Source organism: Pygocentrus nattereri, chromosome 3, assembly GCF_015220715.1.
Source record: "Pygocentrus nattereri isolate fPygNat1 chromosome 3, fPygNat1.pri, whole genome shotgun sequence".
Classification (NCBI taxonomy): domain Eukaryota; kingdom Metazoa; phylum Chordata; class Actinopteri; order Characiformes; family Serrasalmidae; genus Pygocentrus; species Pygocentrus nattereri.
In genome coordinates, this window is record NC_051213.1 from 632171 (window position 1) to 637170 (window position 5000).

Genomic DNA, 5000 nt, shown 5'->3' on the forward strand with positions numbered 1-5000 from the left:
TCGTGCAACAACCAAATGTTAGAATGTATTTAGGAATTAGCTAATAGAAATAGACATGATTGCATTACAGTATGAAATTCTACTTACCGGGTCACAGAGATAACGTAACAGTACATTTTAACAACTGCAGTGTGTTAATTAATGTGATTCACATGTGTGTTTTAGGCAACATAATCAAGGGCAGAGAAGAAGATGAAAAACACAAAAGAATCTTCAGAAGCAAATTCAAGAATTACAGGTTCTGTTAAAGAAACAAAGCCAAAAAATAGAAAAGTACAAGAAACAAGTCCAGCGCATTAAAAAGAATTAAGCTTCTCCACGCACAAAAGTAAAAAGGCAGATGAGACAGCTGCCACGGGCGGCCATTCAGAAGACTCTGTTTCATGAGGCTCTGGTAGAGGACATCCGAAACAAATACAAAGCAGCACAGGGGGAAAGGGAAAGGCAAATCATTTCAAAAACAACAACAGGAAAAGTTCTGAAAAAGTACAGGCTGCAACGATTGGCTCAAAATTCATTGGGCTTTTCAAAGAAAAGAGAAAAATGGGAAGATTAACTACACCTACCAGCGAAAGCAGAACAACAGGGTTAGAGATAGTTTGTTAAGCAGAGTGAGAGCTTTCTACTCGAGGGACGATGTGAGTCACAACTGGAAAGAGGCAGACCATCACTTGGAAGAAAAACAAAAACGGTTCCTTTTGGATTCCAATAAAAATGTGCACATGAAGTTTTTGTCTGAAGAAGAAAGCTCTCTCTCTTACTCTTCTGTTTGCTTCAACCTTTTCGGGTTGTTCATCCAACTCTGAGTGACCGGGACACACGCATGTGCAAGATGCATGAGAATCTGGGTTTTATTGTGCAGAAGCTGCACCACTTGAAAGTGATCAGCACAGTCAATCTGCATGACCTTGTGAAAGTCATCACATGCGACACAGAAAACATGAGGTGCATGTACGGAGGATGTTCTGAATGCAAGGACCTTTCTTGCCCAGTCTCTAGCCAGAACAATGCAGAGAGTCAAGTGACTTATCTCCAGTGGGCAATAGTGGATAAGGAACACAAGAATGACCCCAATGGCAAAACATCTAAAATCACAATAAAAAAAGAGTTCCAGACCACACAAGAACTGCTAGAACTGCTGAACCTGCAACTGGTTTAAGAGACACACTTATAACATCAATAGTCAGTTTAGCCACTGCAGGGCACTGAGACATGGCTTGAAAGCGCAAGACTGTCTAATTTATGTTGACTTTTCCGAAAATTACCTCTGCAAGTATAGTACAGAAATACAGGCAGTCCACTTTGGAGCATCACACCAACAGGCAACACTGCACACGGGTGTGCTTTATGTACAAACATCCCCCCGTCCTTCTGTACAGTGTCCCCCTCAAGACAAAAGGGCCCACCAGCAATGTGGCAGCACTTGTCACCAGTGCTTAATTACGTGCAGAGTGCGCATCCAGAGGTCTGCACAATCCATCTTTACAGCGATGGCCCATGCACTCAGTATAGACAGCGAGGGAATTTTTTCATGTTTTGTACTGAGCTGTTCAGACGAGGATTCACTGCGGGGACGTGGAACTTCTTTGAGGCGAGCCATGGGAAGGGTGCCCCAGATGGTGTGGGAGGAGCCCTGAAGACGAGAGCTGACAGTCTGGTCAGCAAAGGGCCAGACATTCCTAATGCTTCAGAGCTGTATGCTGTGTTGCAAAAGGCAGTAACAACAATCAAGTTGTTTTTTGCCACCGAGGAAGCAGTTGAGAAAGCAGTTTTGGAGATGCCCAATGATGTGCCACCAATTCCATCCACCATGAGGATGCATCAGGCAGTGACCCTAGCCCAAGGAGAACTGACGTACAGGGACGTCAGCTGCTTGTGCACAACAAAGCAAAACCTGACCTGTGACTGCTTTAATGCAAAGCATTTCACGTTCAGTCATCAACAGACGGCGCCCACAGCCATGGAAGTTCAGAGGCAAAGTGCTGTTGGCAAATGGTGTGTGGTGAAGTATGAGGGTGACCTATACGCTGGCATCATCATAGATACAAGTGAAACACATGTTGAGGTCCGTTGCATGCACTAAATGGGGGTCACGGGATTTTTCTGGCCAGCATGTGAAGACTTGCTTTGGTACCTTTTTGAGGATGTTTTGTGTATCATCCCACCCCTGAGGCCAGTCACAGGACGCTATATGGAAATCGAAAAAGAGCTCTGGGCCACACTAGAGAAGATCTCTTAGAAAAGGCCTGACAAGTTTGTTTTCTCACACACACACATCATTTATCCATTTGTTTAATAAATTACATGACAAACAATTTGATCAATTTTAGGTTTGGGTCTTCTTGAAAAGATAAAAATGGCTTTACATGTTTTAGAAAAATACAACGTGCATGCATATATAGTGATTTTTTAGTCATAAATATCAATTATTTGAACATGTAGTCAATCATTTCTTTAAAATAAACACTTTTTTGAGGGAAAATCAAAGGAATTAGTTGCCATTCTATTAAATATGCTTTTTAAATGTCACGTGAGTTTTGGTAACAGGACTGAGAAAAATGTAACCATCTTCAGCTTAGAAACCTTGTAAAAAATGAAATAAAGCAGCCTGAGATTGACCAATACATGTTTTGAATAGTTAAATATATGTATTATTAGATTCAGAGTTGAAAAAAGATATAAAATTAAGTTTAATTTGGAAGAGTTACAGCAGGCAAATGGCACCCATCGGTGGAATGGCCGAAAACTTGTGCCAAAACTATCATGCGGATCATGACAATGATTGCCATACCGGATCGGTCGAGGCCCGGGTTAACAACGACCGCCTCCGGTGCTGTTGACCAGCAGGGTGCCGGTGGAAATTGGACTACTGTAGGTCGAAGACCATCAAAGAGGAGAGGAGGAAGGCGGGTTAGACGGCAGCGAGAGAGAAGGAAAGGCAGGAGTGTGGAGGTTAGTGTAGGGACTCTGAACATAGGGACAATGACTGGTAAAGGCAGAGAGCTTGCAGACATGATGGAGAGAAGGAAGGTAGATATTCTGTGTGTCCAGGAGACCAGATGGAAAGGAAGCAAGGCCAGGAACATTGGAGGTGGATTCAAACTGTTCTATCAGGGTGTAGAGAGGAAGAGAAATGGAGTAGGGATAATCCTAAAGGAACAGCTTGGGAAAAGTGTTCTGGATGTAAAGAGAGTGTCAGACAGGATCATCAGCCTGAAGTTGGAGGTTGATGGTGTGATTTTGAATGTGGTCAGTTCATATGCACCACAGGTTGGTTGTCAGTTAGAGGAGAAAGAGGAATTTTGGAGTAAGATGGATGAAGTGGTAGATGGTGTCCCTAGAGAGGAGAGATTGGTGATTGGTGCAGACTTCAATGGACATGTTGGTGAAGGGAACAGAGGGGATGAAGAGGTGCTGGGTATGTATGGTGTGAAAGACAGAAATGCGGAAGGTCAGATGGTTGTAGATTTTGCAGAGAGAATGGAAACGGCTGTGGTGAACACGTATTTTCAGAAGAGGGAAGAACACAGGGTGACATACGAGAGTGGAGGGAGGTGCACACAGGTGGATTATATCCTTAGCAGGAGATGCCACCTAAAGGAGATTGGAGATTGTAAAGTGGTGCCAGGGGAAAGTGTAGCAAGGCAGCATTGGGTGGTTGTCTGTAGAATGAGGTTAGAAACAAAGAAGAGGAAGAGAGTGAAGACAGAGCCAAAGATTAGATGGTGGAAGCTGAAGGAGGAGGATGGTTGCAGGCAGTTCAGGGAAAAATTGCATCAGGCCCTTGGGGGCAGTGAGGAGCTACCTGAGGACTGGGAAACTACAGCTAAGGTGGTGAGAGAAACTGGCAGGAATGTGTTGGGTGTTTCGTCTGGTCAGAGGAAAGAAGACAAGGAAAGTTGGTGGTGGAATGAGGAAGTCCAGGAGAGCATTCAGAAGAAGAAGGCAGATATGAAAAAGTGGGATAACCAGAGAGATGAAGGAAGTAGGGAGGAGTTCTGTGAGGCTGGTCGCATAGCGAAAAGAATGGTGGCAAAGGCAAAGGCTCAGGCCTGTGATGAGCTGTATGAGAGGCTGGACAGTAAAGAAGGAGTAAAGGACTCGTATCTCTTGGCTAAACAGAGAGATAGAGCTGGAAAGGATGTACAGCAGGTTAGGCTGATAAAGGATAGAGAGGGAAATGTACTAGTGAGTGAACAGAGAGTGATGAGTAGATGGAAGGAGGACATTGAAGAACAAATGAATGAGGAAAACGAGAGAGAGAGGAGGACAACGGGGAGAGATAGTGGATCAGGAAGTGCAGAGAATTAGTAAGGTGGAAGTGAGGGCAGCTTTAAAAAGGATGAAGAATGGAAAGGCAGTTGGTCCAGATGACATACCTGTGGAGGTATGGAGATGTTTAGGAGAGAAGGCAGTGGACTTTTTAACCAGGTTGTTTAACAAAATCCTGGAGAGTGAGAGGATGCCTGATGAGTGGAGAAGCAGTGCACTGGTCCCCATTTTTAAGAACAAGGGTGATGTGCAGAGCTGCAGTAACTACAGAGGTATAAAGTTGATGAGTCACACCATGAAGGTATGGGAAAGAGTTGTTGAAGCAAGGCAAAGGCGAGAGGTTCAGATCAGTGAGCAGCAGTTTGGTTTCATGCCCAGAAAGAGCACCACAAATGCCAGTTTTTGCGTTGAGAGTGTTGGTAGAGAAGTACAGAGAAGGTCAGAAGGAGCTGCATTGTGTCTTTGTGGATCTAGAGAAGGCAGATGATAGGGTGCCAAGACAGGAACTGTGGTACTGTATGAGGAAGTCAGGTGTAGCTGAAAAGTATGTTAGGGTGGTGCAGGACATGTATGAGGATAGTGAGACAGTGGTGAGGTGTGCAGTTGGAGTGACAAATGGTTTCAAGGTGAAGGTGGGGCTACATCAGGGATCAGCTTTGAGCCCCTTCTTGTTTGCAATGGTGATGGACAGGTTGACAGATGAGGTCAGGCAGGGGGCTCCATGGGCC